This window comes from Notechis scutatus, chromosome 4 (assembly GCF_049901735.1).
Source record: "Notechis scutatus isolate UNSWTSFEM ecotype Mainland chromosome 4, rNotScu1.2, whole genome shotgun sequence".
In the NCBI taxonomy this organism is placed as follows: domain Eukaryota; kingdom Metazoa; phylum Chordata; class Lepidosauria; order Squamata; family Elapidae; genus Notechis; species Notechis scutatus.
In genome coordinates, this window is record NC_142012.1 from 115,167,202 (window position 1) to 115,185,266 (window position 18,065).

The window sequence follows — 18,065 nt, forward strand, 5'->3', positions numbered from 1 at the left end:
GAACTTTTAGAATTATCTATAATCCTGCAGTATTGTGACTTATAAGAAAGCTAGTTTGATGTAGGAGTTAAGGCACCAAGCTAAGACCGTAAGTTCTTAATGTGTGTTAATAAAAAACCACATGGATAACTTTGAATCAGTCATTCCTTTTCTGTCCTAAGAAGGCGGCAATGGCAAATCACTTCCAAAATCTTGCCAAGAAAACTTTTTCAAACAAGTTTTAATTTTTTAAATAAAAATTATTTATTTACTGTGACCTATATTATCATCATAGCTTCTGTAAGTCTTAGAGAATGAGATTCTGGTTAAATAAACAATACATAAACAAGGTATTCCTTGGGTCTTTATTTTATTTATTTAAGATAATTTATATAGTCACCTACTCACTCACAGCAACTCTAGGCAGCTTAAAGATAATAAAAACACAATGTAAAAAAAAAAAACCAATAAAAAGTAAAAAGTAATACAAAAATAAAAAATAAAATAACCACGTTATCAGGGCCTTATGAAAAAGTGTCAAGAGTGAGGGCCAGTCTAATTTCTGGAGAGATTATGTTCCAGAGGAGGAGAGCCACTACGGAGAAGGTCCTTCTTCTGGGTCCTGCCAGATGTACCATCTCAGGGGAAGGGACCCGCAACATTCCTTGCCTCCCCATTCTAGTGGGTTGGGTGGATGTGATCGGCAAAAGACAGATAACCTGAACTCGCTAAACTTGAAGTATCAGTGGATTCATCTACTTGAAAGGGAAACTTGCTCTGTTTTACTTCTTTTATTAGTTCCTTGTCACACACAAAAATTGACATAACCTTTAAATATCATTATCAAATAGTGGTACATATTAATTGTTTTTCAAAATAACCAATTATGAATTCTACTAGATCTTTCCTTCATGATTTAGCCAAGTTTTCTGCAGGAGTATAAGCTTCACCTGCTTTTGCTATATGATAAATCACTAGATAGCAAGTTTTAAAGACACTTTTTGTTGGTGTACAATTTTTTTTATGGAATTTGAAACACTTGGGGCTTTTGTCTTTCAGATTGGAATGTTTGTTTCCAGATGTCCTTGTAATTTTTCTGGAATCATATTATTGCTATTATTGTTATTATTACTCATGTTTAACATATCAATTTGATTTATTTTATTGACAGTCCTGATAAAATAAAAGTTGATAAAGGTGTCATATTATTTACATTTCTTAGTGGAGCTTGAACTTAATTTCTAAAGACTTGTACAATTAAAACAAGAGCAACAGTACTGAAATTTTTATGTTTTCATATTTTTCTGTACTGCCTACAACTGTACCAGTTTGTAGCCAATGAACTGAAAAATATTCATAGTATATAAATATTTATTCTTTCTAATCAAAAGAATAAAAATATTCATCTACTGAGGGGTATATATCTAAGATAGTTACAGAAGTTGAATATTATTAAGCTGAAAAATTATGCAAGAAATTCACCATTTATGATGCCACTTAGAATGAATCCATTACAAGATGACTCGCTTGTACATAAACATGGCATGCAGTACAAAACGTACATGTTTTACATTAATGTAAATTAAATGGATTTCTCCCATTGTGGATTATTGGCTGAAATCTTTTAAACATCATGTTCCATCTTCCTTGATTCCCTCACATGATTACCCCAGAAGAAAAAGAGGCATAGTTGGTCAATGACTTAACATGCTGGAGATTCTCTTTGCTCCAGCACTGTGTGTTGGGTGAGCTCCTATCACTTGCCTCAGCTTCTGCTATCTAGCAGTTCAAAAGCATGTTATTTGCAAGTAAATAGGTACCACTTCAGTGGGAGATAAGTTGGTGCTTCATGCGGTCAATTAAAAATCCTGCTTGTGCTGGACCTTCCCAGCTATAATGCCCATTGGCAAGGTGGCTTCAGTATAGGGAAAGAGCAGATGATGCTTCAGGAACGCCACTCATCTTTATTTCTAGTGCAGAGCTAACTCGTCCCCAGTGGTACACCATGGAAAGTACATGAGCATGAACCGAACAGGGCTACCAGTCTTAGGCAGCTAAACTACTACTCTGTATTTGGATTGTAATGTCCTGGATAATGTAACATCACCATATAAATAAATAAATGCCAGAGAAGTCCAACTCCAAAGGACTTAAGACACATATGTACCATAGCTGATCAGTACAATTTTATTTTTCTTTATTAATTTTCAGCAAGCATAGGATGCCACCTTGATGATTAAGCAGACACATGAATTCACACAACTATGTTCTACAACATAGGAAAAAAGACATTTTAAAAATATTTCTATTGGTATATGATCATATCACATACCTCTATCACAAAGTGATAACAAGACCAAAACTGAAGAAAGCATTTAGACAGTGAAGATAGTATGACACATAACAATCATGGCTGAACTGCTGTCGCGACTACACAACACATGTGTTTGAATCGAAGCCACAGTGACCTGAAGGATGGCATTCCTCTTCATCAGAATAAACTCTATATCATAATAATATGTGCGGTCTATGTAAAATGCTGTGAGGTGAAGCTCTACGCATTAACCACGATTCATGTGATTGCGTTCATAAGAATAATTATCATTAAAAATGGTAATCATGGGTAATAAGGGTAACAAGGGGTAATGAAGGGTAGTGAGGGGAAATTATTATAAATATCGAATCCCAGGAAACTCGGGTTAGATCCAACTTTATTTTGTTTGCTTAGCTATTATCTCGGACTCCTTGCAGAGGATGGAATAAACAATAAACTTTTGTGTTACTAAATACTGAAACTAAGAGTGTCTTATTTTTTCCCTGCATTTGTGCCAAAGAGTAGCTGAAAGGAAAGTTGGATCTCATCCTATAATATTTCGTTACCTGTGATATTATGGCTGAAGGTACTGCTGTTGACGGAGGTTTTGAGGACATTTCAGAGGTGGGTGCGGGTAATGCTGTTGGAGGGGCTGGCGTGGTGCCTGAGTAGCCCTCAATTCAGTTGGACAATAATGTGGTGTCTCTGGAAAGTGGACAAACAGATAACGTGAGATGTGAAGAGGATCCTCAGCCTGTGGTACAGCCGAAAATCCGGAAAGAACGGAAATCAGGATTGGAGTTGAAGAACAATATGAGGGGGAAAGTTTCACAAGGGAAACCTCCTACTTTTATGCCGCTGCCCTCTGGGATGTTTGAGAAGTGGAGGGAATGATGGATTGCTGATGAAGATGAATGTAGTACTTCTACGACCAGTTTAAATACTACTACGTTGGAACTGCTCCATGTCAAGTATGGTGACTTAAGCATTCGTGACTCTACTCCCCAGACCGTTTGGGAAAGTCCAGGGAGGGGATTTAGAATGGAAGACACATCTTTCTTTAGTTCAAGTGCCAGAGATAGCAGGGAGATGAGGAGGAGGAGGTCGGAGGGAGCATTTTCTATGGAAGTAGATGAATCATTAGCAGATGTAGTAGAGTATCAGGAACTCGAAGTAAAACCTCTAAACCAGTCCCAGGTTCCAGGGTTGAATTTAGGGATGCACAGATGGGGAATAGACAAACAATTCACTCCTGGGATCCATCAGGCATGTCTGGATATTGTCCCCAAAGAATAGTTTGGGGTGGTCTTCGTCCTATAAACACTTCCTTTGATGGGAACTCTGATAGGTTAGCATTATTTTTAAGCCAAATTGTGAACCACCTAGAATTATATTCAAATTGCTATCCTTCTCGATGGTCTATTATAGTATAACAGGTGATGCTGCTGATTGGGCTGCAGAGTTGCATGCAAAGGAATTGATTGATGTTGGTTTGTTTTGGATGCACTCAAAGTTCAATTTGAAGATAGGTCAAGGATACATCAATATGAAGAAGCATTAATGTCATTGAAGCAGGATGGGAGATCTGCTGTGGAGTATGTCAGAGAGTTTCAGAAATTAGCAACTAGATTGCACACCTGGCTGGAAAGACTATTGATTAGAGAATTTAGATCTGGTTTAGATAGAGGATTGAGGCAAGCTTGTCTTTATAGGGAAGTTCCCCAGAAACTGGAGGAATGCTATAAAACAGTTGTGGAGTTGGATGTGGGACTGAGGGAGTTCTGTCCTACATTTGGAGAGCCCAAAAGACAACCAATAGGAACAGTAGCAGCACGAGGTAAGGTGGGGGAGGAGACTAAAAGGATTGGTAGGGGAATGGGGCCCATAAGATGCTTCCAAGGTGTGGGACATAGGGCAATGGAGTGTCCATCTATAGAACTAGATAATAGAAAACAGGTGGCTCGCATTCCTAGTGCCACAAGTAGCAATTTACTAGGTGGTGTTATGCCGCGTGGTACGTAACAAGGGACAGTTACCTCTGAAAAATCTCAAAGGGTATCACAAAAAATGAGCACGGAAGTAATGACAAATAGACATGAGAGGAAAACACCTGATGGCAAACAACAACCCAAGGTAGTCTCGGGGTTATACGATAGTGGAGATGACAGTCCGGATGAGGATGATTTGGTGAGTAATCCTGTGTGACCATTTGTTATACCACTAGTATTGGAAAATCTAACAAGCAAATTGAGGGGTCAGTATGGAGCATTAATCGACACTGGATGTATTAGATGTTTAATTAGTTAAAAAGTGGTTGATGAATTACAGTTAGCAGTGGAAGAACTGCCCAAACCTATGCATTTTGAACAAGTGGATGGTTCATTATTAAGTGGGAGTCCTGCTACAATAATGACAACCCCTATCAAACTAGAGATAGGGAGTCATTGGGAGTCTTTACAATTTATTGTAGTACCACAGATAAGGGAGGCACTAATTTTAGGTCTAGTATGGTTAGACAAATGGAAGCCCACAATATGGTGGGAAGATGGTTTTAGGAAGTTACGAATTGCAGTTGGCCCTATGTCCCCTCCATATGTAAATAATACTTACAAAAAGCCTACTATCAAGTTCGAATACGAGAGGGGGATCAATGGAAAACTACTTTTAATTGCCCCCTTGGAAGTTTTCAGTTTAACGTTATGCCATTTGGGTTGCAAGGGGCACCCACTGTCTTCATGCAACTTATAAATGAGATATTACAGGAACATTTATATCGTGGCATTCTAGTATATTTAGATGATATTTTAATTTATATGAGAACAATGAAGAAACATATGGCCTTAGTGAGGAAAGTTCTGAAAAAATTACTTGACGCCAAGTTATATGTGAAACTTTCAAAATACGAGTTTCACTGTATGTTGTTGGATTATTTGGGGTATAGAATATCCAATAAAGGAATGGAAATGGATCCCAATAAAGTCAGAGCCGTAGTTGATTTGAAAGAGTCAAAAACATGAAAGCAATTCAAAGTTTTTTAGGATTTGTGAACTTTTACCAGCAGTTTATTCCTAAATTCAGGCTGTGGGAGCTGTCCTCTTATAGTATAACATTGATGGACAATTACAGCCATGTGCATGTACATCATGGAAATTTACAATCACAGAACACAGGTGGGCTATTTGGGAAAAGGAGGCTTTCACCATAAAATGGGCACTTAGTACATGGAGACACTGATTAGAAGGGTTGAAAGAAAAATGCAAAGTTTGGACAGATCATAAAAATTTACAAGCATTACAGAAACCGAGAAAACTATCCCCTAAACAAGAAAGATGGGCTTTGTATTTTAAATGTTTTGATTTCCAGTTGCGATATGTTCCGGGAGATAAAAACTTCATGGTGGATGCACTATCTAGACTACCTAAATACAATGTATCTAGAGACGAAATTATTCAGCCCATGATCTCTGTAGGACCATCAACCAAACAAATTCAGATTTTGACCACGAAAGAGATAACCAAAAAGGAATTACAAGAGGCTACAAAAATGGATGTATGGATAAAAACAAATAATATTGCCTGTTTAGATAAAGATGGGTTGTATTGGAGAGGGGATAAAATATATGTTCCATCAAATTGTAGGAAAAAGATATTATCCCAATGTCATGATGTAAGGCAGGCTGGACCCTTTGGATTTTTAAAAACATTACATTTGGTAAGGTGGCAGTTTTGGTGGCCACATACGAGATCAGACATTGAACAGTACCTTAAAGAATGCCACATTTGTGCTACTACGAAACCTCGAGTAGGAAAACCTTTAGGACTATTACAAACTGTATCGGATCCAAACTGGCCGGGGCAAGTTATAGCCATTGGCTTTAATGTGGAGTTGCCCAGCAGTAACAGATATACAGTAATCTGGACTATTATAGACTTGTTTTCAAGTCTCACTTTATACCATGTAAAGGATTACCTTCAGCAACAAAATTAGCCAACCTGTTTATAAAACATGTATATAGACTACATGGCACACCTAGGAGGATAATTTCAGATAGAGGTGTGTGGCTATTCTGCCTTGGCTATTTTTCCATAGAACAAATCTTGCTTAGCACGTATACCTCTCAGGGCAAATTCCACTGAGCTGACAGGAAAGAAGCTGACAAGATTAACTCCAGAAGTCTGTGTCAGCTAAAAGATGTGTATTCAGTATTAAGACATGTTTACCGGAAAAGTATCAGTCACGAAGTTCGCTACTTGTGTCACGTAGCTGGTTCTAATGATTAACTTTGTAACTCTATTGTTTCCTGTAATCCCTCTCACCCCCTTCTTTGATTCAGCACAATAAAAGAGGACAGCGCAAAGCAATCGGGGCCGCCGGGACAATTCCATCTGCCCCAGGCGCGATGTGCTTCCTCACCTGAAGAGATTGCTTTGTTTCGTGTCTTTTTCTTTGTGCTTGGCACTCACTCTTGCGAGAGTCCCGCTAAACCTCACCCTTGCGAGGGTCCCGCTAAGCTTCACCCTTGAGAGGGTCCCGCCAAATTGCTTCTTGAAAGGAATTCAGCAGCAAACCGGAAGATCGAAACAACGGACCGGTCGCTCGACGCGACAGCTGGGGGCTCGTCCGGGATCCCTCGATTCGTCCGGGATCTCTTCGATTTTCTGGTTCCACGGTGTGACTTCTGTCTAGGGGTGCATCGCCTTCACTCCCATTTCTACGCACCTGGCATAGGTTTCGTACGAACGTAAGTAATGGGCTCCTCACTTTCCAAAGTTTCGTCAGGGCACAGGGACGAACTTTATGATTTAGTGAAGAAGGCTAATTCCTTTCAGAAAATCAATGGTACCACTGTGTACCCTATTTCGAAAAAATCTTTAAATAAATTTATAATTTACATTGAGGCACATTGTCCAGCCTATCCATCTGCTGGAACTCTTAGCCATTCTTTATGGGAAAAATTAGGGAAATATCTACATGAAATTCCCAGAGCTCCCATGGACATACTCATTTCTTGGAGAGCGATAATGGCTGCTATAACTACTGTTTATCCTCCTTCTAGTCTTCCTGAAACATCTTTTTCTCCTGTTTCCTCTGATTCCCCTTCTTCTCATTCAAAAACTACTAAGCCTCTTGCGGCTCATCTTGATACAATTTCTTCCTTACCACCTCCATATCCTGACATTTCTTTCCCTCCTCCTTCCGCTCCTTCTTCTCTTTCTGATCCTTCTACGATGAAACCTGTGGGAGGTATTATAACTAATCTTCTGTCATCACCTCTGCCTTTAGAAACAGAAGATCCTTCTGCTTATCCTATGACTATCATCCCTGGAGCAGCAGGAGGCAATGTTCACAGCAACATTGAGTTTAAAGTTTTAAAAAATATAAAAGATGCAGTTACAACTTATGGATTACATTCTCCTTTTACTAGGGAAATACTTGATTCTTTGGTTACAGCTAATACAGTTATGTTACTGTATGATTGGAAAATGCTTTTTTCTATGCTTATGACTCCAGCGCAATATGTTGTGTGGCAATCTGAATATGAAAAAGGTGTTGAGGCTGAAATTCGTAGGGGTTTGCCTGCTGGAGTAACTGTAGATCATTTAATGGGAAAAGGTCAATCCTCCACTCTAGCACAACAACAAAATTCTCCCCGTCGCAGTTTTGCCATTATTCATATGTGTGCTATGAATGCTTTAAAGCGAGTGGATGATTCAGATTCGCAGTCCACTCAAGCATTTTTAAAAATTATGCAAGGTCCTGATGAGCCATATGCTTCATTCATCAGTCGCTTTCAGACAGCCCTAGATAGACAGATAGATAATTCTGTTGCTAAACAAGAATTACTTATAAAATTGGCTTTTTCTAATGCAAATCAGGACTGTCAAAAAATTCTACAGCCAGTCGCTAATAAGCCAGGAGTGACTTTGGCTGAGTTTTTACAACTCTGTAGAATTGTAGGAACAACCACTCATAAAATGGATATGCTTGCCACTGCTATCACTGCTTCATTACCTAATCCTAATTCTGCCTCCACTTCTCCTCCTGATGCTTTTGCTGTAACACGCAATGGCAATTGTTTTAACTGTGGCAAGCCCGGACATTTTAAAAATCAATGTCATATGCCAGGGGGTGGAGCTGCTCTTCGTGGCCAAACTAGAGGTCCACCTTCCTTATCTAAGCCAAAAACCATCTGTCCTCGCTGCAGGAAAGGCTATCATTGGGCTTCACAATGTCATTCTAATCCTTCTCCTTCTCAGCCTTCGGGAAACTAATTGAGGGGTCTTCAGCTAGCCCCGCCACAAAGGCTGAATTATCTGCAACAACATTTCCTGTGGTGCTGTTAGAGGATCTTGTGTATGATGATCCTGGTGCTGTTTTTACTCTTCCTTTAACTACAACGCTTCTCAAACCTCTACCTCCTTCCACACCTGTCTTGCTTATTCCCAATTCTTCTCTTACAATAGAGGGTGTGGTTGCAGCTCCTTACTTATATGATTCTTCTGCTCTTAATAATCTTGCTTTGGCTGCAATAGGGGATCGTTGCTTTTCTTTAAAAAAGGGGACAGTAGTGGCTACGCTTATAATTTTGCCTCTTTTTGAACCTCTTTCTTTGTTTGCATTACAGCAGCCTGTTCAAGCTTCAAAACCAATTCTTTCTGTTACACTCAATGGTCGCATGTTTGATGGTCTGATTGACACCGGTGCAGATGTTTCTGTTATTCGTTCCTCTGAATGGCCCTCTTCTTGGTCTCTCACAGAAGCTTCTTCAGTGCAGGGTGTAGGTGGGGCTCAAGCTGCTAAGGTCAGCTCTCATTGGCTTTCTGCTTCTACTGAGCATTCTACCTTAACTGCTTATCTTAAACCCTATATTCTTCCTCTACATTGCAACCTCTGGGGACGTGATTTACTCTCTCAATTTCAGGCTTATATTCAGCTACCATAGTTTTTCTATCTAAATGTCTATTTCTCCTTTATCTCTTACTCTTAAAACCTCTATTCCTGTTTGGGTGGATCAATGGCCTCTCACCAAAGAAAAATTGGAGGCTTTACATCTTCTTGTCCATCAACAGTTAATAGAAGGACATATTGAACCATCCACCAGTCCTTATAACACCCCAGTCTTTGTAATTAAAAAGAAATCTGGCAAATGGCGCCTCCTTAATGATCTCAGAGCCATAAATTTTATTATTCAACCCATGGGACCACTGCAGTGTGGCCTGCCTAATCCTAATTTGATCCCAGCTGGATTTGATCTCATAATAATAGATTTAAAGGACTGTTTCTTTTCCATACCTCTAGCACAAAAAGATAGGATCATTTTTGCATTTACAGTACCAGAGCTTAACAACTCTAAACCCACCTCTAGGTATCAATGGAAAGTTCTTCCACAAGGTATGCTAAATTCACCAACTATGTGTCAATTTTTTGTCAATGAGGCTCTGCGGCCTTATAGATCTCAATTTCCAAGTTTTCTTGTATATCATTACATGGATGATATCTTAATTGCTGCTGATGGGCCAAAGGGGACGGTTCAAAAAACTTTCCCGATCCTCTTGACCACATTAGCAAAAGCAGGGTTACATATAGCACCTGAAAAAATCCAGTCTCACTACCCAATGCAATATTTAGGCCACAAGGTTTTAGCTTCTACAGCATCTCCACACATTCCTTCACTCACACTTCCACAGCCAACCACGCTGGTTCAATTACAGCAGTGCTTGGGGGTTATTAACTGGGCTCGACCATATCTTGCTCTAACCACACAGATGCTATCACCACTCTTTCAAGCACTAGTAGGATTGAAAAATCCTGCAGATAAGGTCTATCTTTCAGATCAGCACCTAGAAGCTTTAAAACAAGTAAACACAGCCCTAGCCACCCGATGGGTAAACCGTGCACTCACAGACACACCACCTTCTCTTGCTATCCTTTCTACTCATCAACTACTGACTGCAATAATTATTCAAATATCTAATGCAAAAAATCTCCATATCTTGGAATGGCTACACCTACCACACACTCCAAAAACATCTATTTTTACTAGAGCAGCACAAATGGCTTCTCTTATAGAAAAAGGGCGTAAGAGAACCAAAGCCCTGATGGGAATGGATATTTTTACATTGTATATTCCTTTTAAGATCACTCAATGGGAACCTCTTTTTCAGACTTCCACAACACTGCAGGACGCGTTGGAAGATTGGTGTGGCCAAGTGTCGTGCCACCTTCCCTCTGATTCACGACTGCAGGTGTTGAGGACAGTTCCTTTTGTTTTACAATCACCTTTTGTCCAACAGCCATTGAAGGAAGGCTTAACTGTATTTACTGATGGTTCAAAAAATATTGGAGCATGTACATGGTATGAAAATGCTCAATGGCATAAACGTTTAACTACTTCACAAACATCAGCACAACAAGCTGAATTAGCTGCTTTCCTATTGGCATTGTCTCTTTTTTTCACAACAACCTTTAAATGTAATATCTGATAGCATGTATGTTACTCAGATGGTTGCTCATATTTTCGATGCATATATTTCTCCTGTTACCCCTCCCTCTCTCATGACACTTTTTTTGCAGCTTCAGACACTGTTGAAAAAACGAGGGAAACCTTTATTTGTAGCCCATATCAGAAGTCATCAGCAATTGCCTGGATTCCTAGCAAAAGGCAATCATATGGCAGACGAGGCTTGTAAAATTATGGCCTCCTCTCCCCTTCTCCAACAGCCTTCACCTGGGGAGAGTCATGATTATTTTCATCAAAACAGGAAAGCCCTAGTGCGACAATTTGGAATTACATATCAAGAAGCCACAGCAATAATTCAACAATGTCCAACATGTAGCTTGCAGGCCAAAGGTATCCCTGAAGGCGTTAATCCTAGGGGTACTCAAGCCTGTGATACGTGGCAAATGGATGTCACTCATTATCCTCCCTTTGCTCCCTGGAAATACATTCATGTATCAGTAGATACTTATTCAGGGTTTATTATAGCAACATTGCAAAGAGGAGAGGCTACCAAAAATGTTATTAATCACTGTATTCGATCATTCGTAACGTTGGGATGTCCAAAAATTCTCAAAACAGATAATGGTCCTGCTTATGTCAGTTTTCCCTTTGCTGAGTTTTGTCATAAATGGGCCATCATCCATAAGTTTGGCTTGCCCTTCAACAGCCAAGGTCAAGCGATTGTGGAGAGATCGCACCTAACTTTGAAACAAGCCCTTGATCGGCATTTGGGGAAAAAAGGCTCAGGCCCCCCGAACCTCCCAACGTTGCAAAATATTTTAAATGTTTGTCTTTACACTCTTAACTTTCTCAATCTTACTGGCTCTCCTCCTACTACGGCGGCTTCCCGCCACTTCACCAAGCCAGTAGTTCCCTCTTCCCGTCCTCTTGTTTATTTCAGACAGCTTCCAGATCCTGCGTGGAAAGGTCCTGCACAGCTCATTACCTGGGGAAAAGGTTACGCTGCTGTCCAACTTCCTGATCGAGTGCTTTGGGTTCCTGCTCGCTGTGTCAGACCTTACCATGGCAAACCTGACTCTAACTCTAATCTTTCTTCTGATATCGATACTTCCTGTCTTTTCTCAATTTAGGGCATCTCCTGATGCTATTTTTGCTTTCCTTGCTGACACTGTTACCTTTGTTTTTAAAGATAATCTCCTTCCTGCATGTAATTATGTTTTCCAACACAACGGTCGTTTCCTTTCTCCTACTTCTGACATAACTGTTCACTATTACTATTCTCCTTGTTTATACATGTCACTCAGCTTACTATAGGTTCCTATTCTTGCTTAGGATTTTTCCACAATCACACCTATTTCAATCACACTGTTCTATTGCTTTCCACTCCTTCAGTGGCATCTTCTCCACTATCTTCTGTTTTCCTTACATTGCCCTCTCTAGCTAATTCTGAGTCATCTTTTCCTGGAGACAAACTACGATGGCATCTTCGTTGCTGCTTTCCACCTTGTGATGTCACCAACTGCATATTGCATCATCCATCTTCCTGGGTTCCTGATCGCTACAAACCACCTGTCGTGCGAAGACGCTACCTCATCCATGATGACACTCATCGCAAGACTACGGCTCTCATTCGAGCTCGCCATCTTCGGTATCCTGCCTTCATCGGTGACAGCTCCATCTCTAAGCAGTCTGCATCTCATGCTATTCCACGATTTGGCTATCATCGCACTCCTCGAAGCATACAATCATCTTCTACAAATGAACATCAACCTCAAAATTATACCTGGACTATCCTTGACTTTCAAGGAAAAATTTTAAATACCACCACTAACTATACTCGATGGCCATGGTTTCCTCAGCTTTTCATGGATTTTGCTGAAATGGGAACAGGAGTAGAAAAATTTGCAGACAAAAAATTGCAAGCTGATACATGGGACAAGCAAGGCTCCTGTTCTCCAGCACCTGCTGACAACTATAGACTATATTTTTGCCCTGCTCACAATACTGGTACTTCTCGTTCTGCCTGCGGTGGGGTAGTTGACAGATATTGTAAAAAATGGAGTTGTGTATCCACAGGTCATATCTGGTGGGAAGCACCTACCAAAAATGACTATATTCATATTACCCGTGCCCAAGCAAAGCATTCCTGCTCTTCATGGCCTTGTTGTGGACAGAGAATAAATCCACTCAGAATCACTTTTACTGCACAAGGAAAGACACTTGCAAGAAAACAATGGATGGTTGGGTTTACTTGGGGAGGACGTCAGTGGGATGGTCAAGGAGATGAAGGGAATATTTTTACAATTCGCCTCTCGATATCCATGTCCACTTACGATGTTGGTCCCAATCCCAATTTGAAATCAAACTTTCTACAAAAACCCAATATCCAGGTGAATCCATTAGTACAGTTGGTCAATTCTTCTTTCACATTGCTAGCAACTACACTTAATGATTCATCTAAAACTGATCAATGTTGGCTTTGCTTATCTGATTTGCCACCATTCTACGATGCAGTAGCTTCCAATGAACCCATTAGTAACTCCACCAGTGACACACAATGCCGATGGAACACTTCCTCCATCACTATCACTGACATAGTAGGTAGGGGATGTTGCCTAGGACACATACCTGCTAATTATTCCCAATATTGTCAGAATGTTTCATCAGGGTATCACTGTAATGTATATCTACCAAAAGAGAGATCAAACCTTAACATTGGAGGCTACGGTCCTCTATACACCACCTCCAATGGCAATATCACAGCTCGCCTCAAGGGACAATTCTTTATCCCAGGTAATAATTCTATATGGGCCTGCTCCACAGGAGCAACTGCTTGTGTTCATGGTGATGTTCTTATTGCTCAGGGATCTTTTTGCATTCAGGTAAAATTACTCCCAAAGATCACTTTTTATCCAGGGTCAGAACTTGTTAATGAACTTGAACCTCCACAATTCCCCCTTCGTCAAAAAAGAGAAGTTATAACAGCTGTAACACTATCTGTATTGCTGGGTCTTGGAGCAGCAGGTGCAGCCACTGGGGTAGCGGCTCTAGCTGTTGGTCATCAACAATTAGCAACCCTTAGTTTACAAATAGATGAAGATCTCAAACGCATAGAGACTTCAATCTCTGCTCTCCAAAATTCTCTCTCATCTCTAGCTGAAGTGACTCTTCAGAACAGAAGAGGTCTAGATTTGTTATTTTTAAACAAAGGGGGATTATGTGTAGCAATAAAGGAAGAATGTTGTTTTTATGCTGATCATTCAGGAATTGTCAAAGATTCCATGGCTGAATTACGTAAATGTTTGAAGGATAGAGAGAATGAACGACAACAAGGTCAGCCATGGTATCAAGGCATGTTTAATTTTTCTCCTTGGTTAACCACACTATTGTCTGCTTTAATAGGTCCTCTTGTGCTATTGCTTCTTGCTTGTACTATTGGTCCATGTGTATTAGGACGTTTACTTACATTTTTGAGGGATCGTTTGAATACACTTGATAATGAAGTTAACAATACTCAAAAATCAGTTAGCTTTCTCACATCTATCATTGAATCAAAAGACCTTGTCAAAAAACCTTTGCTGGAATGGTACTCTGACCTAGAGTCAGAAGAGCAAATAGACACTAATAACTCCTTTTCTCCCAAAGAAGTTTTGTTAACTCTGCCTAGCCACGATTTGGGGGATGAGGACTTTTCCTCGTATGAGTTGGTTCTGCAAGGCATCAACAAACCGAAGGGTTTGTTGCCACCTTATGGGACTACTCGGGAGGAGAAAGGACTCTACCTAGAATCATGAGCACAAAAATAAAGAAAAGGAGGAATTGTGGCTATTCTGCCTTGGCTATTTTTCCATAGAACAAATCTTGCTTAGCACGTATACCTCTCAGGGCAAATTCCACTGAGCTGACAGGAAAGAAGCTGACAAGATTAACTCCAGAAGTCTGTGTCAGCTAAAAGATGTGTATTCAGTATTAAGACATGTTTACCGGAAAAGTATCAGTCACGAAGTTCGCTACTTGTGTCACGTAGCTGGTTCTAATGATTAACTTTGTAACTCTATTGTTTCCTGTAATCCCTCTCACCCCCTTCTTTGATTCAGCACAATAAAAGAGGACAGCGCAAAGCAATCGGGGCCGCCGGGACAATTCCATCTGCCCCAGGCGCGATGTGCTTCCTCACCTGAAGAGATTGCTTTGTTTCGTGTCTTTTTCTTTGTGCTTGGCACTCACTCTTGCGAGAGTCCCGCTAAACCTCACCCTTGCGAGGGTCCCGCTAAGCTTCACCCTTGAGAGGGTCCCGCCAAATTGCTTCTTGAAAGGAATTCAGCAGCAAACCGGAAGATCGAAACAACGGACCGGTCGCTCGACGCGACAGAGGTGTGCAATTCACAGCACAATTTTGGAGAGCGTTTGTACGCCTTTTAGGATGCTCTCAAGGTCTTAGCTCTGCATACCATCCCAGCACCAATGGTGCTGCTGAAAGAGCTAATGCAATGATTGAAAGATATTTGAGATCATATACATCTTATCAACAGCGAGAATGGGCTGATTTACTTCCATTTGCTGAAGTAGCATATAATAATGCTATACATGAAAGCACAGGATATAGCCCATTCCAGGTAGTAAATGGGATAGAATTTGTGCCAATCCCTGATTTACAATGTGATGAAAAACAATCCATAAGTGTCCAAATGTGGCCGAAAAAAGTTCAGATAGTTGGGATAAAGTAAAAGAGACTCTCAATAAAACAGCACTAGAATATAAACAACAAGCAGACAAGAAAAGAGTATAAAGCATTCAAACCTGGAGACTATGTTTACCTATCAACTAAGTATATAAAATTACACCTAAATAGTCGAAAATTGGGACCAAAATATATTGGACCTTTCCAAATTATGAAAGTGATAAAGCCCGTAACTGTAAAACTTAAATTGCCACCACGGTTACATCGAATACATCCTGTGTTTCATGCTAGTTTACTGAAGCCTGTAGAACACATTGATGTACCTCAACTTGAGGAATCTGTAATAGCTAAAGATGTAACCCATGCTGAAATTGACAAAATTCTAGATTCGCGGATATGTAAAAAAGTGTTACAATACTTAGTGAGATGGAAAGGATTTCCTGAAACAGAGGCAACCTGGGTGAAAGTAGCAGATGTGTGTGCAAATAGACTGATAAGGCAATTCCATACCAAATATCCCGATAAACCTGGACCACAAGTAGAGACATAATTAGTGATATAATGTATATTGTTTTATACACTGGTTCCTGGTAGAGGGGGACGCATGTCGCGACTACGCAACACATGTGTTTGAATCAAAGCCACAGCAACCTGAAGGATGGCATTCCTCTTCATCAGAATAAACTCTGTACCATAATAATATGCGTGGTCTATGCAAAATGCTGTGAGGTGAAGCTCTACGCATTAACCACGATTCATGTGATTGAGTTCATACGAATAATTATCATTAAAAATGGCAATCATGGGTAATAAGGGTAATCAGGGGTAATGAAGGGTAATGAGGGGAAATTATTATAAATATCGAATCCCAGGAAACTTGGGTTAGATCCAACTTTATTTTGTTTGCTTAGCTATTATCTCGGACTCCTTGCGGAGGATGGAATAAACAATAAGCGTTTGTGTTACTAAATATTGAAGCTAAGAGTGTCTTATTTTCTCCCTGCATTTGTGCGAAAGAGTAGCTGAGAACAGCTTAGCAAGTTATAAATTCCAGATGGATTTTATTCTCTTTGCTCACAAAGTTTATTAATGGTTCATCCCAAAATACTAATCCATTTTAATTGCCCTGGATATTCTTAATATATGCTGTTTAATGCCTGAAGAAATTCTGTTTTTCAGAATTTAAGGGTAACCAGGATGTTCAGGGGTTTTATTGTCTGTGTGGAGTGTAGGCATGTGTATCCTGTGCCTGAAGAAAATTCAGAACACAGTAGAAAAACAGTAGCCAAGAGACTGTTAGGATATACATAATAAGTATATGTGCTCACAAAGCGCATCAACCATTCTAAACAGAATCTGCATCAGAAGGGCTGAAGAAAAAAATATTTTGCATTTTGGATTGGCCAAGTCACCATTCTGACCTTAATCCAACTGAAATGTTGTGGCATGATTTGAAGTAAGTAGTTGATGCAAAACAGCCCCAAAACAATATCATAGGTCATTGTATTCCAGGATTATAGATAACTCTAAAATATATTTCTTTCACCGATGTATACTTAAACCAAACTGATGACATAAAGGCTATGCATCTGGTATGAACTTAGGCAATATTTGGAACATAAATAGTATTAATTATTTCAAAATGTAGACCACTAGCATTCATTTCACTAGTTATATATTTATGGGTAAAAACTAATATATATATATATAATTAAGGCATTCAATTTTAGAAGAGCGTCATCTCAAGAGTTTTAACTACACTATAGTATGCAATATGCAATTTTAACCATACATATTAAAGAATTGCAACATAAATTTCAACTATGCCTAAAGATAAGGAGCTTTATTCATTTTTCATAAACTTAACTTTTAGGTTTCTGAATTGTGAATTGTGATATAATATACTATTCAGCAATATTACCATATTGTTGTAGTTCAACAAATCAAATTGACCAAATAAATGGCAAATGCTTCAAAAAAGCGCTCTGAGGTAAATAAAACTCAAGTTTTAATTCTGAAAAAAATGTATAAGCAGCTTCTATAGAATAATGCTGATACAAAGTAATAATATTTTAAGGGATCCAATTTATATACCAATACAGAGGTTAAATGATATTTTAAGAATGATTTTATAATGCGAGCTTTACATGAAGTAAATGGATCATATTTGCATTATACTAATCAGTGCAAATTCCAAAAAATATTTATGTATAAATAATTCAAGTCAGTGAATGTTCAGTATCTAACACACTTCATCATCTTATTTTCTCTATAACAACAACCTTGTGAGGTGAGCTCTCTTTACACGAAGAAGCCACATTCTGAGCTTTGGATCATTTACAGATAATGCATTTGGATCATTTACAGATCATGGATCTTCCTTTGAAAAGAGAGGGAAACCAACAGACTGTTTCTCAATCACACATTCCTATTCCTATTTAAAAAGAAAACTTTCTATCTATCTAGATTATTCAGTTTCTTTATTGTTATCTAGCCCAGTATTACAGCACAGATTATTTAGAATTGATGGTAACAAAAGGAAACCTATGGATGACTTTTCCCAAATACTTTATGCAGAGATGGAATCCTATGGAAAGTCACATAAAACCGTGACCTGTATGTTGAACATC

At 39.3% G+C, this 18,065-nt stretch overlaps 1 protein-coding gene across 5 annotated transcripts in view; it reads right to left on the reverse strand.

The window, feature by feature from the left end:
- ATRNL1 (attractin like 1) overlaps positions 1-18,065 on the reverse strand; it is a 530,678-nt gene that overhangs the window by 404,505 nt on the left and 108,108 nt on the right. The gene's annotated exons all lie outside the window — the stretch shown is intronic.